Source organism: Dromaius novaehollandiae, chromosome 1 (assembly GCF_036370855.1).
Source record: "Dromaius novaehollandiae isolate bDroNov1 chromosome 1, bDroNov1.hap1, whole genome shotgun sequence".
Taxonomy (NCBI): Eukaryota; Metazoa; Chordata; class Aves; order Casuariiformes; family Dromaiidae; genus Dromaius; species Dromaius novaehollandiae.
Window position 1 is genome coordinate 170,668,726 of NC_088098.1, and position 21,858 is coordinate 170,690,583.

A 21,858-nucleotide genomic window follows, 5' to 3' on the forward strand; every position below is an offset into this window, starting at 1 on the left:
CTACTTTGATTAGCAGCTATTACAGAGGATATGAGGATAAGGTACTATTTAGAGAAATGAATAGTTTCAGAAAGTCATCATCCTCTTCATAAACTTTCTACAGAAGCAAAAGCATTTTCATTGTGTAAAATAAATTACTTGACAGTTGTTCTCACTATTACTTTTTTTCCCCCTCCTGTTTTGAAACTTATCCTGCTTTTCTTCTGTCACTACTATTAACTGGATTAAAATGAATGGAAAAGTAGGGATTGAAAACTTCATTCTGTCCTTCTCTGGGAATCAGTCTCTCACAGTGCTGTCTACAGTTGTAAGCCTCCAAAGGCTGCTGTGACTGTCGTGTTCTTATTTACTCTTTACATATTACACATTGCATATTACCTTTCCCTGAGAAGATAACTCCTCTAATCAGAATGACAATTTTACATTGAATTTGAACTCTTGTTCTTTTACCTGTTAAATATAATCTACTTAATTAAGTGCACCGAAGTACAGTGTACATGAAAATAACAAAAAAGTGTCAGAAATGGCATAATAAATTGGTATTTTTTAGACTGTCATAGTCTTGGAAAACTTGTAAGATTTGTGTAAAAATCCAAAGTTCATAATCTAATTCTTATTCAAAATCTCAGTCAAGTTTTATTTCACATTGAATTAGTGATAGATTCTCCAGATGCTCATGGCCAACATATATTTATTTTTGAGCAATAGTCATCTCACTACCTTAAAAGATCTAATAATTTTCTATCTAAGCTAGTAATGTAGGTTTGCCTTTATAATTTGTGGAAGAAAGCAGGCATTGCCAGATGGCAATTCATCCTTCCTACAGCATTAGAAGTCTAAGTGGATCATTTACCCTTCTTACATATCTCTTTTCCCCCATTAAGTATAATGGAAATCTAGATAACTAGGTTAGACTTAAACAACTGCTCAGTGTGAGAAGTTAAATGATATTCATCAAACAAAGTGCTACATGCATTAATCTTGGGAAGGGATGAAAATGGCTAGATCCAAAGAGAGATGTAGGTGCTGCAGGTATAAGCATAATGGGCTTATTTTAGGCACCTATAACTGAAGGATGAAATTGGAAATTACATATCTAAAGTGCCCATAGAGTGGAGGAAGAGAATTGTGGGTTTCTGAGTGGGATTTCTACAGTGCATTGAACAAAAAGCCAACTGGAGCTAAGGAAATACTCAGAACAGCTGTGAACCCACTCAAACAGAAGTAGGCGCCAAACCTGCATCTGCTTATGGATGGGTATTCTGAGTTCTAAACAAGAAGCTAAAGGGAGACTGCATTTACGTACAACAATTTTCACTATATTTTGTTCAAGGCCCTGTTTGGCAAGCATATTCTGAAAATGCCTGTAAAATGAAGTATATAGATTCCCTAAAGAAATGTCTCATTTCTCCATACATTTGAGGCTTGAGTCTTTTCCAGAATTCTTTGCTGTTGGGCATGTGAAGTAAAATAACATTTAGATGCCTGGGAAATTTAAAAATTGAAACTGAGATGCCTGCAGAATATCAAGATTCTGAGGCTGTGCATCCTGTTAGATGTTTTCAGGATTTCATCTTGGATGTGGACACCTACAGTTCTATCTTAATGTCTTCTAGTGAGGCACATGAAGTTCTACAATGGGACATGATGGAAAAAAGCTACATATCCAATTCAGAGAGTACCTATTTTGAAGCAATTTCTTTGGAATTGTAAAGAATTTCACTCCAATTTTGGCCTCATTTTGTGTTCTTTTCCCATTTTTTTTTTTTTCATGATGTACCTTCTTTCTTTAAGTGAATATTGTATCTTTCACGCTAAGTGTCTAGACTCATGCTGCCCTCCATGGACTACAGTAGCATGTTCATAAAATACTTCTGGAAGAATTGTCATTCTAAGCAAACATACATTTCTGTTTTTTAATCAAAGTATTGCTGAGTCAAAAGGAATTAGGATTTTTTTTTTCAAAACATCCAAGGGAGTGTATATAAAAAACAAAGTCATTGAAATCCTTCTTTAAACTTCTGTTAAAATAAAAGCAGGCCTGGGATATCATTTGCTGTATTATTTTCCTGTTACAAATCTTCTGTGGTTAAGTATCTCTGCAGTGAGATCAATCAACTAACATTTCAAAGTCTTGATTAAAATTTGATAGTGCTATATTAATGTGTATGCTGTTTTGTTAATAAAAACTAGTAAATTCAAATATATTAAGACTCTAAAGTTAGACTATATGGGGAAAAGTTAATTCACGATTACATGACGATACAGAACAGTTATTTTTAATGGTGGACCATGTAGAGTAGCATGCAGTAGCAGGACTGGAAAATAATACCTATGCTTTTTTTTTCCCCCTCTCGCATCTTATATTTTCTTATACCCCTTAAAATATTCAAATCTACTTGTTTCTTTTCTAGATATATCATAAAATAGTCTCAGAGGAATTTATGTACTTTGGATTTTCTGTTAGGTTTAGTTTTTGTCTTAGTATTCTGAGCGTTTGTCACAGACTAACCATGATTTTCCTTTATACACTTATCTTTCTGTTCCAGGAAAAATTATGACTGTTTCCAGACTAGGTATCATGCCTTTATTTATAAAGGCAGAGAAAAATAATCCATTTATTTTATTTTAATAATGCCTGCTGATTTTTGAAATAAATAGCATCTATTTGTGATGACACAGCTAATTCCATTAGACCGCAATTTATTTAGAATGTTTAAAAATTATATTTTAATTTTATTAATCTCCTTGAAAAATATATATATAGTTTACATTATTCACTAATTCTCATTAATTTTAATTCAAATTAAAAAAAAGATTTAAGTATACAGTTGTATCCACTGTTTTATATGTCAGCAGATTTCTTCTGCAAAGATACTTGTTGCTGCATAACATACATGATGTTTTATATACATGATATATAAAACATTTGCACTTATTAAATTTGATATATAATATCTATCTTCCTAATGCACACTTTCCACCACTGCATCCCTTCCTATTCCTTTACTTCCTAAAATTCTTTTGCTATATGGTACAATGTTATCACTTTCTTGATATTGGCCCAATATTAGTGTTTGTTTTATGTGACATTGATACATTCAAATCTTTAGCTTTCAGAAAAAAAGTTACCCGTCCAGCCCTATATCTTACGGTATCCTGTTTTTCAGCATTCCTCACCAGTTCATTACTCTAAAAAAATCCCTTAATTTATTCCATAGATTTTTCTGGGAAGATAATGTCCTTTCCTGTTAGTTCATTCTTTTATTACATTTATATTTCATATAAAATAGTTCTTTTTAGCCATAGTTCTTTACAGTCTTCTCCATGTTTATAATTATAAATTATTTCTTATTGTGATCATACTCTGCAAATTTTTCTTAATGTCTCTTAAACTTTTTTTTCTTAATATTCTATAATTCATAATCCACCCTCTGTTATAAAAAATAACAACTTATGGGAGGCAAGAAAGTACCTTTTATTTCTCCTTTTTGCATACACACCTGTGGTGGAATTTGACATGAACAGATTTTGAATATATTAACATTACATGTTTAAATTAAGAGTAATTTCAACAACCATACTGAAGGGCTGAAGCCAGGGACAGTGTTTTCCTAGCATATATGTGCTGTCTAGTTTTACTGCTCTCAAGCAACAATCTGTCTAGAATTTTTATGTTAATTTTCAACTGACAGCTTGGAAATTTCTCATAAATTCCACTTTCATTAATTTGTGTTTTAAGGTAACTACTGAACGCTTTTTACTTCTTTTCTTTTTTTTTTTTTTTTTCCATAAGCCTACCTTCATTTCATTTCTTTCCAATTATTTGGTCTCTCCATGTATTGGTACAGCTCCTTTTTTTCACCTTTTGTTGCATTTTACATAAATACTATTTTCCCCTTCATCCTTAGTTTATGCACTGTATGAAACTTTCTGCTGCTTGTTTTTTGCTGTCTTGGCAAATACTCAGTTTCAATGTAGCTTTTTTTAAAAAAAATCAGCTTTCCCATAGACATCTTAGTCCCGAAGAAGTGCGGATTTGCCCATGAGATGTGATACGTTCTTTTTTTATTTAATTTCTTAATTTTCTACTAGCCACCTCTAGATGTTTTTATTTAAATTGATACAGGGATTAGATTACATATGACCAAATGTAGGTATCTACAGTTGCAGATATCTAAAATTAGGTGAAGTAGAGTCCACTTTGAACATTAGTCTTCTAATATTAGTTTCCTTCCTTTCCATTCTTGCCTGCAGGGCATTTGCTCTTAGTTATTGCCACAGAGACCTAAATATGCCATAAAAACTCGATGAGAACAGTACTATTTTTCTTATAATAGCGATTTATATAATTTACAAAAAGGAACAGAAAATCCTTCTGTTTTCTTCTTTTCTTTCTTTTGAGAGGAAGGGTTGGGTTCTGTATAATAAAATGTTCACAAACTAATTGCATTCAGCAATATATCAGATATAATTTCTCATTCTTCTGAAAAATTATTTTTGATGAGTTTGCATAATAAATTGTGGTTGTGACATAAATTGGATATGGCAAGTATATTCAATTTAAATGTTCAGAATATTTTTAGCCTGTCAGTCACATTTAGAATTGGAAAAAAAAGTATACTTTTTCTCTCAAAAAGCAACTATAATTGCAGAACTAAAGATAATGAACCAGATGAAAAGAAAACACAAACTCAGCTTTGCTTTATTAAATTTTACACCATAGCAAACCATCCCAGTGTTTGCAGTACTATTCTGCTGTTATCCTTTGTTGATTAAAGCAATATTTTATATCTTTTACCAGGAAGCTTCATCCCTTGCTTGATATTATTGTATGCAGTACACTAGAGATTAGCTTTCCTTGAACTTCTAAAAATTGGGATAGCTAAGTTGCTATTTTATGATCTTCCACTAGTTAGTCAGCTCATCTTGACATCCTGTTGAATATAATATTCAAAGAATATTGAAAGTATAAGCAGTGAGAATATAAACTTACCAATATAAGATTTTTAAAAGAATCTAAAAGCATTCTCTACTGATGTTCTTACTCCTGTCACATCTTACAAAATCTCTCTCCCATTGGAGGGGCAGCTGCAGTCATGATCAAAGGAGCATTGAAATAAGGCCCTCAACTTCTCTAAAGGAGTGCGAGAGACTGGATGTTTTTACCAAGATTTTAGTGCAGTATTTTGCTCTTGGAGCAACCCATACATCATCCCAGATTACGGGCAAATTTTTAATTGCAATGTAGGTACGGAGTGGGCTCAACCTTTTCCCAGGTTATCAGCAATACAGACCATCCTCAGGAATCTATTAATCTGTGGATGAAAGTGGATTCAGGGGCAAGTTTCTATTAATCCTTTTCAGTCAGAAAATAGCCAAGATGTAACAGATCCACAAGCTGCTTTCTCCAAATCACCTTTGCCCTTAGCTGAAGGCAAAGAGATGACCCTCTCCGTCTTCATTAGCAACTCAGTTTGGTGCACCAATGAAGTTTTGAAGCATATCCTGATAGTTCCCACTTATTGCTTGTTGGTTCAATTCTCAGAGTGGTTTGCTGCCTGTGAACTGGATTCCTTTTGGAGCAATTCCCATTGGAAGTAGAGGCAGTGACAGAGAGAAAGAGACAGATAGGTATAGGCAAACTTTCCACTCAGCACAGTTCTAGGTGACTGAATACCTCATGCTTTGTGCAGCCTCTTTATCAGACAAGATCAGAGCATTTTCTCAATTCAGGTGACAAGAGTGTTGTATTAAGTGGATTCATGGCAAACACTAACAGGTTGCTCCTGCACCCAGCGTTGCACATCCCACTAACTTACAGAAAACCCTCTCCCTGGAAAGCTGCTGGATACTGAAAGGAAGAATAGACATTTATAACAGAGCAGCACATTGTATCCTCACAAACAGTCACGGACTGACAAGTTCCCTCTTTCCTCCTCTTCAGGTATGTCAGATGAACAGAGGGGTGTGAAGTGACTGTCCTGCCACCTCATACCTGTATTGCTGCAAGCAAGAGGCAGAATACGGCAAGAGGTCATCCTGGAGAGGCTTTCCCTGCACCTCAGTGCTGAGCCAGTGCTTTGGAGAGAAGAGGGGAAAGAAAGGAGGGAGACTCTGAAGACTATGAGGGAAAGGTATCTCCAGTACACTCAGCAGAGCTGAACAACTGGATGCCAGACAGAGATTATTAGTCTCACCATAGACACTAGTCCATGTTTCCAGGCAGCCATTTCCTTGAGGAGGGGGTTCCTTTCTGTCCTCAGAGGCTCCAACCTCTGCTCCCTAACCATTACCAAGTTTCCATCTTCGAGCTGTGGTCTCTTCCCTCACAATCCTTATCAGGTCTCCAAGATCATCCTCCAAAACCTCCTTAAAATATTGCATATGAATAGTATCAGTGAACTCATCCCAACCTTCAAAACATCATTTAATGGAGATATGGGAAGCCTCAGCATCAACTGTTTTGTTATGCTAATGTGCTTTTTTTGCACCATATGACTACTTAACATAGATAAAGTGTGTACATTAACATCAGGAATGGCTGATCTAATTTAATTACTCATTTCAAGTCTGCAACTGCTCACAGATGTAGGTTAGACGTGGTGGACCCAAACCAATTCTTCCAACAAGTTAGTATTGCTTCTGGAACAGGAGAGAATGTCTACATGCTCATGAATCTTGCCTTCTATAAGTCAAATTGTGTTAAATTGTGTCATACGTTAGTATTTTCTTTTGCTTATTTGAACCATGTTCCCTAACAATGCCACATAGTAATTTTCAATTGTTCTATGATGAGAAAAGGTAAATAGTAATTCTTTTTTCATCTTCTCAGTGTCCTTCATGATCTTTTAAATGTCTATCATACTTCTCTCAGGCATTTCTTTTCCATGTTGCAGGACTGTAATCAGTGTGTTCTGCAGTAGCATGGAAACTATTCCATGTTTTCAATAATTCTTATTACTCTTCCTTACAGTTTTTCTTGTTCTATCGTTATTGCAAGATACAGCGAACAGTGCATGCAGTGCTGAAGACCGATATACACCACAGATTTATACAACAGCATAGTGATGCTTCCTGTTTTTTTTTTTAACTATTCTTTCTGTAATAAGTCCTAAATTTGATTCCTAACTTTGTGCTTTTAAAGTAACTATTTCTCCCATTGAAAAATTTTGCCACATTTTCTATCTTCTTCTGGCACCAAATTAGATTTGAGGAAGAGATTACATATTACAGCTAACTTATTAAATTCCATATTTAATTTCTTCTGAAGTTTGTGTGGTAATTATCATCTTGTCCTGATTCTTTAGCACTTTATTTATTCATTTATTCTAAAAACTTTCCTATTGAAATTAAATTTGAGAACCTGATCATCAAATGTTTCCCTCTAAACAATAAGTTCCAGGTATAAAGTCACCTGTCCTTGTCTGCAATAAACATTAAAAAAAAAAAAAAAACCACTTATTTTTTCTTCTATGGTCTTGCATTCCCTGTGCAGTTATTTTAAACAAAAATCACCTCTCATCTTCACCCATGCTTTGGCAGGTTTCCTGGCTCTGTTGTGTTTTATTGCAGGCTTTTTACATTCAGTAAGTTACTCTTTCAAATCTTATTTGGCCTGCTTTTTTGAAACTTTACATTACATTGAATGTCCAAAAATTTATGTTTTCTACAATCTCATTTTAACATAATGTCTGCATTTTGAAGGATGTTTTTTTTGCATCTAAGAAGCATCTTCATGCTGCTATTTAAATACTAAGGCCTTTTTTCTTCTTTTAGGATTTAGTCTTGGTAATATACATTTACTCTGAATCTTTAATGTATTTTCTTTACACACTCTACTGAGTCTGCAAGAATTTTATACTTTTAGCTGCAGTTCTCTATTTATCACTTCTTTTATTTCTATGTGCTTTCTTTTTTTGAAGTTAAATGTTAGTGTGAATAATCATTTTGACTTTCTTCTTCCGACAAGGGTAGTGAATTTGAGTACATTATAGCCACTAGTATAGAGTGGGTCTTTTATACTTGCAGGTCTTTATAATAGATCCTGGAAACTACTCAGAAAAAATATATATATGTTGTGTCTTCTGGCTTCTCCTGTTGTGATTTCCTTACTAGTTACCCAAGAAGCAGTCATTTAAGGAGTCTACAATTTTTTAGACATGACATATACTTATTTTGCACAAGAATAGATAAAGTCTTTCACACTGATTTTTCTTCCTTTAAATATTAAACCCTTTATAATATCCTTTAGCATTTCAGATCACTGTCCTGTATTTGTTGGTTGATTGGTAATATTCTAATATTGTTCTAATAATGTTCTAAAATTATACTTCCCTATACAGGCATGGAATTCAATTCACAAATTCTATAAAAATTAGCAAGACAGTTAATTTTCTTATTTTCTTTTTCCTGTGATTAGCTTCTTGTTTATTGAAAATTTGTCCTGTCATCTTCAGTAATACTGGGTAGTATCTTATCCAGCTAAAAGTAGTGATGCTTATGAACAAAGCATGACTCATTATGATTGCATCTAGACGCTGTCCCTAAATTCTTTTGAATGATTAAAAAAAAAAAGAAAGTGTGGAGATTTGTATTGCTTTTCTCATTAGATTTTTCTTTTAGTCTATATGTATATTTACTCTCTTAGAAATGTATTTACTTTTGGGGAACATATTCCCAATCTGCTGTTTGGAAAACGGAGAAGAATCAGAATCTATGATGATAGTTTTGAGCTTCTCAGAATCTTAATTTATATTATATTATAAATATATAAAAATTTTAAAATTTATAAATGTACCAATCTGTACTTAAATTAGTATTTATATTAATGAAAGCACAGCAACATTGTAGTATAATGTTCTCCTTCATAGCTGACTTTGAGCTTGAGGAGGCAATAACTTTTACTTATCAGGAAAAACTTGAAAGTGAATGCTTTGCTCTAAGTACACTGAAATTTGAAGTGGAATCCACTCTCAAGCAGACAGGGAGCATGGCTCAATGGGACATTTTAAGGCCATGCACATTCTTACACAAAAAGATCTGTGCATGCTAAAAGTTCTCAGTAATGGTTCATTGTATAGACAGAGAGCTTGGAAGAGGAATATAAATGACATTTTGATAGGGAAACAAACAAAATAAATTTATGTAAAACTATGCTCAACTGATATTCCTCTTTAGTCTTTTGGGATATTTACCTAGATTAAGATGCATTTGTTTAACTCTTCCCAAATATGTTCAGAAATAGTTTGTAAACTATTTACTTCAAAATAGCTCTTATTTTAAAATACTTTAGTACTAATAGTTTCATTTTGACTTTCATCTGATAGTTTGAAAAGACTTTGTGAAGTCTAACGTGAACTTTGTGATAAAATATCTATTAACAGTATGGCTCTATAAAATGTTTTGAGATTGTGAATTGTCTAATCTCACAAAGAACAGATTGTTGTTTATCTAATAAAATAAATGTGAGAGGTAACCATTGTAATTTTCATGCAATATACCAAGATCTGAGGAATGTAGAAATTAGGGAACAACTACGATTTATTATTTTTAGTTGCATGCCCTAAGTATATTTTTTAATGTACCTAAGATATTATTTTAGGTTCTTGTAGCACAGTGGTCATTTTCCTCTCCTGGTTATTAGGTCTATAGTTCTGTACAAAAAAAGAATGTATTGAAAATGTTGTTACTTGAGCTAATAAATCTATCCCTATAAAATCGGAACAGTGATGTTAACAATAGTCATTTCTTCTATCAAAACTACAGGGTTTTGAGGAACAGTAGCTAACACAACTTTAGCTAAGATACCAGTACATGAAATTATTTTATCTTTAAAATGATTCTCCTGATGACCTCCTGAAATACTTAAAGTATTTAGTGTGTAAGAAAAGGAAAAAAATCATGTTTCTAGGTTGAAGGTGTGAAAACTGTGCTTTCTGCAGAAAAGATGTTTGCCAATGAAGTCCTAGCTATGGGAATGTAATAGCAAGACTACAATAAGAGTGTCTTCTCAAGATTATATTGATACATTCTATTTTAATATTTTGATTAGGAAAGAATTCAAAGATGTTTATGTGAACATGCTCATCTTCTCACACATAACTGAAGGAGTTATGTGAAATTTATTTTAAAAGGTCCTTGCAGAAGCAAATAACAGTGTTGTAAAATAAAATATTTTTAGTTATTGCAAAGCTACTATCAAATTAAACTAATATTTTTGCCTGGAAAAACATCAAATTAAATTCACAGGAGAAGAAATTTTGTGGCTCTATTTTACATGTAAGTAGAATGTGGTAGGCCTAGAATTGACTTCTTCCTCAGCCTCAGAGGTTAAAAATTCCCATTACGCCTGCACTGCAGTTATGTGTTTCTGAGGCCAGATCTCTTTCTTTTTTTTGAAAAGGTATTCCATTTTGTAGAACATGAGCCATGAGGCTGGAACTGAGTAAGGTCAGCTCTGAAAAGAAAATCCTAATAACTAGGCTGAAGACCATTTCCCCCTGCCCCTCCCCATCTTACTAATTTTTAGATGATTTTATATCGGAATGAGCTATTTCAAGACGAATAAATAAACAGACAATCTTTATCCATTCTTCTAGGTTTGTGGAAATGATGCTTTCTTATGATGTCTCATAAGCATATGTATTTGTCCATCCTCACATAAGCATATGATTTACTGAAAATAACGTAACATACATGAGTAACATATGAATAACATTGATTACATATAAGTAGCGTGAATTACTGAAATTGTTGCATATTTAAGTATTTCTTACAGTATTAACAGTCCCTCAGAACTGAATATCTTGACTTCTCATTCTTGTCATTAATACATAGATATTACCTAGATACATAGTTCTGTACTTCATCATCTAATATGATATTGTTTTATATTCAAAATAATTGTAAACTGTAACTCTCTTCCTTCCCTCCTTCCTTTCTTCCTTCAATTTCCTTCTCTCCCTCTCCCCCATCTAGACTCTCAACCATGTTATGATCAAGAATTATGTCTTGTTCCATTAAAACGAAACAAAGAAAGATCAAACAAGAGTTAGGCTATTTGTTATAATATAATTTTGTTGAGCTGACCATAATTTATTGAGCTGCATAAACTGCAAGAACCTCATGAGACAGGCATTTACATCAAAAAAACAATGGAATCAGCTGATACTGTTTTTCAGAATTACAAACTGAGCTCAAAAGCTTCTGAAAAAGTTTCTGAAAATCACTTCAATTTTTCTTTGATGTTTAATTATGCTTCCCAAAGAGGCTGCAATTCCTTTGATTGATTAGTTACTTATCTGTTTTATTTTGCTTAGCCTTGTTTTTCCACCCTTGCGTTTAAAATTAGAGCAAAAAATATCAGAAAAAATGAAATAGGAGAAAGAGGGTAAAAATTATACCATTCATTTATATCAATAAGCTGGTCTACAGTCACTAATGGCAGAGGTGGTGATCACCCAGCAGAATCTCACAGTTCCGGGGAAAATAAATAGATAAATAAATGAATCCTTTTTCTAGGCTGTAATCTTTTGTTTGTCAGAGCAATGAGGCAAACAATGAGATGAGAAAGGGAATAAACTCAGTCTGTTTACATTAGCTGTGACACCTTTATGCAGTGTCAGAGTAATTACTTCTTCTTTTTTTTTTCTTTTCTGTTTTTTTAAAGGAGTCAAAATTCATCAGGCCGTCTATGAAGATAGAAAAGTTCTGACCCGTCTATTTAGGGCTGTGTTTATACCATCTTAAATGGCAAGTTAAGTGCTTTTCTTCCAGGTCAACAGTATTTCATTGATTTAACAAGGAGGCAAGGGGGCTGTTTGGTGCACTCTGAAACAGGATTGCTAGCATGAATATTATCTTTTCATCCTGTTGTCATCTAGCAAATTACTGATTAATAATCATTTCAATTCATTTAATTCCACCCCCCACCCCCCACCCCCCGTAATATATATGAAATAATGGCAGGTCTTGTTCAAGAATTATTGGCGATGTCATTTTGGGCCCATTCTTGAAAAAAACATTCTATTACAGTATCACATCTAAAGAAGCAATCAATACATGCTACCTCAGTTTGAGCCTTATTTAAAGCCTTCTTTTCTTTTCCAGTATCTCCAACATTTCCAAGTTTTTCACAATTTGAGAGAATTAAAACTGAGAATTAAAAACTGTACAAAGGAACATTTAACAGTTGCAACAATTGATTTTTCATTAATTTTAAGATGAATATTGACATAAGTAATTTCAATGTAAAAATTAAGATAATAAGTGAATAAGATACTGTTTCCCAGTTTCTTTAATGTAATGATTTCCCATGCAGGGCCATGTTCTTTATTTGTGGAAGTGAACCAGTCTTCTTTCACAGTTTTGTAAACTGTAAACAAATGTACTCATTATGAAGACATGAGCATATTTTCTCCCTCAGAGAACAAATTCTGTTGATTTTTAATAATTAAAATCATATTAAATATAGAGAAAAAAATATGATACTCTTTGAGGGACTGTTGTTGGCCAAGTCAAACTTTTTGCCCTAGCAATTTTTGCTTTGTATGACAGTAAGTTTGCAGAACAGCTTTTTGATCTATGTTATCTTACTGGACAACAGGTTATGAGCTGCTGATAAATGAAGTTCACAACAGTATCTGTGCTGATAGCACCTGCATCATCTGTGAAATCATTGAATATGTTCCATATTATGGAACTGCAGTCAAGCACTGGAAGTGTAGAGGCACCAAATGAGAATATATTGGGACAGGGCTTGCTACACAATCTTTGAATAAGGTACTAGAAAGTCTGATATGCCCGAACATATCTGCGTACCATAGATCGCTCAGACTGCATGTGTGTGTTCCCTAGAAGTCATTATATGGGCTGCATGCACTTCAGATTTCATCCCATGCAGTGTCAGCTGGAGTACTTAAAGACATAAATAATGCATATTAGATGTTACCAGGAATGCTGCAAAAGCATAGATACCACTGCTGTGACTCAGTTTCACTCTCTCTGAAATATATAGAATGGTGATAAACCATTTATATCTACACTGAAACTAATTGTTTTGCACTTTTTTTTTTAATGCACTCTTTTCGCATCTTTTTTCACAGGGATCAGATGTTCCAGTCTTATGCCAGGAAACATACAGGTTTACATATTTTTTCTCCTCTAGACATTTACACTGAAGTTTGGTTTACAGAAGCTGCACTAGCAGCATTACTGTATATATTAGGTCTGTTTTACTGAAGGTTTGAAGGTGTTTGTGAAAGAAAAACAGAAGCTTTCTTTCTCTCTCTCTTTTTTTTTTTTTAAGATCATGTTCCACCTGAAAAAGAAAAGAAACAAAGAAACACCATTTGATATGACACAGCTGTACAGACCTGAGACTGTGTCTGCCTCACTTCCCTCTTACTCAATAGATAAGATACACTTCATCACCGTGATGTACCACAGACATTTCACTCACAATGCGTTTCTCTTCTTTTCCAGAAGGGAGTCCAGGTACTATTTTTAAAAATATGCTTTAAGTAGTTCAGTTTAAACAATAGGAGGGTTCATAATCACAAACATCAGCTGTCACAAAACACTTCAGAGACATACCAGAATAATAATAAAAAAAAATTGTTTTTTAATCTAAGTTTTTGAATCTAAACTTTCCAGCAGAGAAATATATTTATATATTTATATATATATATATATAATATATGTTATATATAAAAAATACGTTATGTGTATATGTATATATAAATATATATATATCCATATTACTTAAGAGTAACATGAGTAATTCTTATAAAAATACTGTCATAAAGAGTAATTCTCTTTCAGAGAAACCCACAGAAATTGTGTACTTGGCTTTTACTCAATGTCTGTAACTGCCTATTTACGTGGTATTAGTAATTTTTTTAGGCAGTGATGGATTTTACAGATTATCAGTAATAAAGTGTTCAAAACATTACATTTCCATGCCTATTTACCATTTAGTTAAGCTGTGATGTGGTTAATATAGCAGCTGCCTGATGATAACAAGGATGTACGGGAAGCATATACTGCTTTTCGTGGCTCACATGATTTCACCTTCTCTAATCTGCTGTAGCAGCACTTCCTAAAATTCATTATTTTGTTACAAAATAATGTTTGATTTGTCTTACCATCATTTTATCATCATTTCGTTTGATTATTCTTAGTAGGTTCATTCTTACTCACATTATATACTACCAGAACATCATTATGGTATAGTGTAATGTTTTGCCTCATGATTTATTAATTAATTTACTCGCCAGTCTAGGTCAAGAAAAATGCAGCGTCACTTGATGTTTTGCTGAATGATTGGAGAATTCTTCCCCATCTTCTGCTGCATATTGCTACTGACTGTTCAGTTGTGCTGCATTGTGCTGAGACATACTGTTCAGTCAAATGCTTCTTAATTAGCGGGAAGATCAGCTTATGGTACAGTTCCCCTTTCTTGGCACCTGTCTTGTGCTATTTTTGTGTTCTCTACTTTCCAGATGTTGGTGCTAGCTGGAAATTGGAAATCTCAAGAAATTTAAGTGATTTCAGCTATGATATTAATGTTCATATGAATACTGGTAAGTTGCCAGACAGTGCTGGGAGGCCAAAAAGTCTAGCTGGATCCCAACGCCCTGTGAGATAGGAGTATAAGCCTTTTCAAAATGGATAACAATGACAGTTTCACTTAAAGGAATTATATTTCAGATGTTGTATGCTTGACTGTGAGTAAAGGGTCATCTCCAAATGCCAGAACTTAACAACAGCAACTCTGAGAAGAGACAAAGTTCTCTACAAAATCTGTGTCCAAGAAAAAAATGAGTTTACTCAAAAGCTTAGAAAGCATTATTTTTGCTGACAGGAAAAATAGAGAAGAACTGGATTTACTTCATCCTTCATTTCTTCCCTAGGCATTGAATGATGTTCCCACCTGCTGGCCTATTTGCAATAACTATGTTCCTGAACCTCTGCATACTGCCTAGACTACAAATTCTTCTTCTTTTGCACAATTTTCTCTATCTGTAAATGGGAGCAGTTAGAATTGGAAACCATAATACAGTGTTGTGATAGCTACATAAGAAAAGTAATAGTTTTTATTTTCTGTGGATATTATTTTGCTTTATTGATTCATTAATGGATCACAATGACTTTGCAGATAATGTTCTTTATGTTGGCAGAGTGATCTCCATCTTGTCAGAAGATGGTTTAGAGATCCAGGAATTGGATCTAATTGAAATGGAAAGATCTGCAAGGGGAAAATTCTCCTTCTATACTCTCCTTTTTTGTTTTGTAGACTCTATGTACATCGTACAGATACATATATACAAACTCAAAGCAAAGAGAAAACAAATTAGGCTATTTGTTGTTCTGAAATGAGAGAAAGTTAAGAAGTGAACATACTGCTGAGGATTAAACATACTGATCTTAAAAAGAAAATACAGTAAACAATTATTCAGGGTGATGAGAGAGCTAGGACACTCCAAATAGGATCGGGTTAGAGATCATTTAGGCAAACTTGATAGCCACAAATCCATGGACCCCAATGGAATGAACCCAAGACTGGTGGCGTATATTATTTCTAGGCCACTCTCCATCTTTGAAAGTTCATGGAGAACAGGAGAGGTGCCTGAGGACTGGAAGAAAGCTAAGGTCACTCCAGTCTTCAAAAAGGGCAAGAAGGAGGACCCAGAGAACTACAGGCCAGTCAGCCTCCTCTCCATCCCTGGAAAGGTGATGGAAAGCTCATCCTGGATGTGTTATCTCTAGGCATGTGGAAGACAAGAACGTGATCAGGAGTAGTCAGCATGGATTCACCAAGGGGAAATAATGCTTAACCAATCTGAGAGCCTTTTATCATGGAATGACTGGCTAGGTAGATGAGGAAAGAGTGGTGGATGTTGTCTACCTTGACTTCAGCAGGGCTTTCAACACTGTCTCCCATAACATGCTCATGGGTAAGCTCAGGAAGTGTGGGTTAGATGAGTGGACAGTGAGCTGGATTGAGAACTGGCTGAATGGCAGAGCTCAGGGGATTGAGATCAACGGTGCAGAGTCTAGTTGGAGGCCTGTAGCTAGCAGTGTCCCTCAGGGGTCAATACTGAGTCCAGTCTTGTTCAGCTTCTTCATCAATGACCTGGATGAAGGGACAGAGTGCACCCTCAGCAAGTTTGCTGATGATGCAAAACTGGGAGGAGTGGCTGATCCACCAGAGGGCTGTGCTGCCATTCAGAGGGACCTGGACAGGCTGGAGAGATGGGCAGAGAGGGAACTCATGAAGTTCAACAAAGGAAAGTGCAGAGTCCTACACCTAGGGAAGAATAACCCCATGCACCAGGACAGGTTGGGGGTTGACCTGCTGGAAAGCAGCTCTGTGGAGAAGGCCCTGGGAGTCCTGCTGGACACCAAGTTAGCCATGAGCCAGCAGTGTGCCCTGGTGGCCAAGAAAGCAAATGGTAGCCTGAGCTGCATTGGGAAAAGCATTGCCAGCAGGTGAAGGGAAGTGATCCTTTCCCTCTACTCAGCTCTGGTGAGGCCACATCTGGAGTGCTGTGTCCAGTTCTGGGCTCCCCAGTACAAGAGAGACATGGAACTACTGGAGAGAGTCCAGCAAAAGGCTGCTAAGATGCTTAAGAGACTGGAGCATCTCTCCTATGAGGAGAGGCTGAGGGAGCTGTGTCTGTTTAGCCTGGAGAAGAGAAGCCTGGGAGGGGATCTTATCTTCTTTACTGTGAGGATGGCAGAGCACTGGAACAGGCTGCCCACAGAGGCTGTGGAGTTTCCTTCTCTGGAGATATTCAAAACCTTCCTGGATGTGATGCTGTGCAATATTCTGTAGGTGACCATGCTTGAGCAGGAGGCTTGGTCTACATGATTTTGAGGTCCCTTCCAACCTCAACCATTCTGTGATTCTGTGAATAGTGGAAAATAAAGTGCAATAAAGTGACTAAGTCTCCTTGAAGATGTTCATCTCTCTCAGCTGACTAGAGCTGGAGCCTACATAAACATCTCAGACTAATTGCCTAAATTCAAAATGGCTAAATTTAGACTATTTAGTCCATATTTCTTTCTGTCCAAAGTTTTGTCGGTGGTTAGCAGAGCTCAGGCTGAACTATATTAATATTCAACACAGACAGCTAGTAGGCTATGGGTAAAATCACAAGTAGAGGAGTATCATTTTATTATACAATAAACAAATGTTAGCAATAAAGGAATGAACTTCAGTGATATTCAGTGAGGTGGAAGTGGTTCTGAAAAAGTAAGAAGTTTTTGAAAAAATGTAGAGGATAAAGTGTGCAAGGTTAGAGGAGTGTTATCAGGAGGCATGCCTTCATAATTTTAAATACAGGCATACCTTGGCGATACTGTGGGTTTGGTTCCAGACCACCACAATAAAGCAAATATTGCCATAAAGCAAATCACACAAATTTTTTGGTTTCCCAGCACACATAAAAGTTATGTTTACAGTATACTGTAGTCTATTAAGTGTGCAATAGCATTATGTCTAAAAAACCAATGTACATACCTTAATTAAAAAATACTTTATTGCTAAAAAATGGTAACCATCATCTGAGTCTTCAGTGAGTCATAATATTTTTGCTGATGGAGGGTCTTGCCTCAGTGTTGATGGCTGCTGACTGACAATGTTGGTGGTTGCTAAAGGTTGGGGTGGCTGTGTCAATTTCTTAAAATAAGACAACGATGAAGTTTGCCACATCGACTGACTTCTCCTTTCATAAAGGATTTCTCTGTAGCATGCAATGCTGTTTGATAGCATTTTACCCACAATAAAACTACTTTCAAAATTGGAGTCAATCTTCTCAAACCCTGCTGCTGCTTTATCAGCTAAGTTTATGTGATATTCTAAATCCTTTGTTGTCATTTCAACAATGTTCACAGCATCTTCACTGGGAGTAGATTTCATCTCAAGAAGCCACTTTCTTTGCTCATCCATAAGAAGAAACTCCTCATCTATTAAAGTTTTATCATGAGATTGAAGCAATTCAGTCACTTCTTCAGGCTCCACTTCTAATTCTAGTTCTCTTGCTATTTCCACCACATCTGCAGTTACTTCCTCCATTGCAGTCTCAAATCCCTCAAAGTCATCCATGAGGGTTGGAACCAAACTTCTTCCAAACTCATGTTAATGATATTTTGACCTCCTCCCATGAATCACAAATGTTCTTAATGGCATCTAGAATGGTGAATCCTTTCCAGAATGTTTTCAATTTACTTTGCCCAGATCCATCAGAGGAATCACTATTTATGGCAGCTATAGCCTTACAAAATGTATTTCTTAAATAGTAAGACTTGAAAGTCGAAATTACTCCTTCATCGATGGGCTTCAGAACAGATGTTGTGTTAGCAGGCATGAAAACAACATTAGTCTTATTGTACATCTCCATCAGAGCTCTTGGGTGACCAAGTGCACTGTCAATAAGCAGTAATATTTGGAAAGGAATCTTTTCTTCTGAGCAGTACGTCTCAACAGTGGGCTTAAAATATTCGGTAAACCATGTTGTAAACAGATGTGCTGTCATCCAGGTTTTGTCGTTCCATTTATAGAGCACAGGCAGAGCAGATTTAGCATCACTGTGAAGGGCCCTAGGATTTTCGGAAGGGTAAATGAGCATTGGCTTCAACTTCAGCAACAAGACACCAGCTGCATTAATCCCTAACAAGAGAGACAGCCTGTCCTTTGAAGCTTTGCAGCCAGGCATTGACTTTTCCTCTCTAGCTATGAAAGTCCTAGATGGCATCTTCTTCCAATACAAGGAAGTGTAGCCACCTTCATCAATTATCTTAGCTAGATCTTCTGGATAACTTGCAGCAGCTTCTACATCAGCCCTTGCTGCTTCACCTTGCACTTTTATGTTATGGAGACGACTTCTTTCCTTAAGCCTCATGAACCAACCTCTGCTAGCTTCAAACTTTTCTTCTGCAGCTTCCTCACCTCTCTCAGCCTTCGTAGAGTTGAAGAGAGTTCAGGCCTTGCTCTGGATTAGGCTTCGACTTAAGGGAATGTTGTGGCTGGTTTGATCTTCTATCCAGACCACTCTAACTTTCTCCATAACAGCAATAAGGCTATTTCACTTTCTCATCATTCATGTGTTCACTGGAGTAGCACTTTTAATTTCCTTCAAGAACTTTTCCTTTGCATTCGCAACCTGGCAGCTGTTTGGTGCAAGAGGCCTAGCTTTCAGCCTATCTTGGCTTTTGACATGCCTTCCTCACTAAGCTTAGTCATTTCTAGCTTTTGATTTAAAGCGAGAGACGTGCGACTCTTCCTTTCACTTGAACACTTAGAGGCCCTTGTAGGGTTATTAATTGGCCTAATTTCAATATTGTATCTCAGGGAATAGGGAGGCCCGAGGAGAGGGAGAGAGACGGGGAAACGGCCGGTCGGTGGAGCAGTCAGAACACACACAACATTTATCGATTAAGTTTGCCGTCTTATATGGGCACAGTTGGTGGCGCCCCAAAACAATTACAATAGTAACATCAAAGATCACTGGTCACAGATCACCATAACAGATATAATAATAATGAACAAGTTTGAAATATTGTGAGAATTACCAAAATGTGACACAGAGAGGATGTGAACACATGCTGTTGGAAAGATGGCGCCGACAGACTTGCTCGACACAGGGTTGCCACAAACCTTCAATTTGTAAAGACTGCAATATCTGTGAAGCACAATAAAGTGAAGCACAATGAAACGAGGTGTGCTGTACTTTAACATCATTTCAGTAAATTACAATGTACCATCCACCATCAGTTGAAGACTTCCCCCAGAATAATAATAATGTAGGCGTTAATTAATCCTGGAAGAATGTATTTTCTGGGGAGAGAAAGAAAAAAAAGGTGTCAAAGATGACAGAGAAAGTGAACCGAGAAGAAGCAAGTCAGTTTCACTGAGAAAAAAAGAAGCTGACAAGAATGGAGGTGAGTGACAGAAAGCATAGATACGGAAAACTTGGGTGTAGAAAATCACTAGATACAGGACTGGTGGTAAATGCTTCGTGGAGATTGAAGTAAAATATAATAAGAATCATCAGTAAGAGGAGACTGCTGAAATCTTCCCATTTTCTTGGACTTGTAAACCAACCTGAAAAACACACTATCAGAATCTGTTCGATTTGTTCAATATTAGTCTTGACAAAAATATTTCATTTCAGCTCAACGGACCAAAATGTTTGTCCTCAAATAAAACTGATTTGAAACATAAATTTTCATCTGTTTTTTTTCCTTTTTTTTCTGATAGAGAATTAATAGATTAGATGAAATTAAAAAAAAAAAAAAAAAAAAAAAAGAAAGAAATCTGGTCATCAAGGATCCCTCCATAAGAAAAGTCTAAGTATCTGCAAATAGTAAGCTAACTGCAAGTCAGCTAGTATGAGTCACTCTTAATATATCTTTATTTATCTCCATTGAATATGCAAAGGGCCTAGAAAATATTTTTAGAATAAAGGCTTTAATGTTTTAGATGACAAAATTTGGATACAGGGATTCTGCTGTAGAAATATATCAACATCAACATTATATATATACACATAATACACCCTTTTGAAACTCAGTATGTTATATAGGATACTTACTATCATGAAAACAGTGTTACTATTATTCCATGTTTTCTTAGAACTAATGGTTCTAGGAAGATCTCCTCCATTTCTTTCTGAATACTTTCAAATGTAATTATATTTGGTGTGTTTCATTTTAAAGCATTTACAGCCATATGTTCTTCTCTCTCCAAGGATTAGAATTTGGAAAAAAAATTTCTACTTCTGGAATTGGTAGTTGATAGAACATGAAGAAAATGTTACAGCTATATGAGTCACACAGTTGAAGACAACCAACAGATTTAAAATAACACTTGAAGCAAATGCAGAACTAGATATAACTTTCAAAGCATTTTTCCTGTAGCAGAAAACTATTTTCTGTGATTGTGGCTTTGGCATATATTTTCTTTTAGATTTTTTTAATCATGTTTGTTATTCCTCAAATTAAAAAAAAAAAAAGAAAACAGAATACAGTATAATCAAGATATGTGTACAATACTGTATTTGAATATAACATAAATTCAGAGACAGTGCCTAAAAATGTAGAACTTTTTGGCTCGTTTGATTCTTTCAGGGAAAAATAAGTCATGTGTCATAAAATGAATACTTTACTACTTAAATTCTGAAATGAAAACTTGAAAAAACACTTCTGGATATTGAATATAAAAATTATTTTAATATTACTTGGAACATCTGAAAGTGTCTTGAAATAATATGACATTCTAATAAAGACAGGCTTTCTTTAATGGCTCACCACAGTAGGAAAGCAATGGGAAAAATAAATCTTAGAATATGACGCAGTGTCTCCATGGTATCAGGAAAGGTACATTGCATGTCATTAAAAATTACAATATAATGCCAGAGTAGAAAAGAATACTGTAAAATACCTGGAAAAAAAATTGCTTACTCAAATCAAACAAAACACCAAAATGTGCTATTTGCAAAAGAGTATGTGCTGTACATTCCCATAACTTTTCTGTTATATTTACTTAACTGCTTAATACTATCTTTTTATACTATCTTCATTTTATGTGTCCATGAGAATAAAAGGATACACAATAAGGCCTGGTTCATCCAACCGAATATAGGAGCCTAGGCCATCTTGCATCTCTATGTGGCAAATCTCCCCACCTCAAAGCATAATTCTTTGATCTGTAACTTTGCTGGAGAAATGATAAGACTTAAGAGCATGTATTTATCTAACCCTGTTATATGGAATGTAAGTTATTTCCAGGAAATGTACATTTTAAAATAACATAGCAGTCATAGTCACTCACAGACAATATAAACTCCAATG

At 35.2% G+C, this 21,858-nt stretch overlaps 1 pseudogene; it reads right to left on the reverse strand.

The window, feature by feature from the left end:
* Positions 1–21,858, reverse strand: part of LOC135327538 (tigger transposable element-derived protein 1-like) — a 79,569-nt pseudogene that overhangs the window by 49,797 nt on the left and 7,914 nt on the right.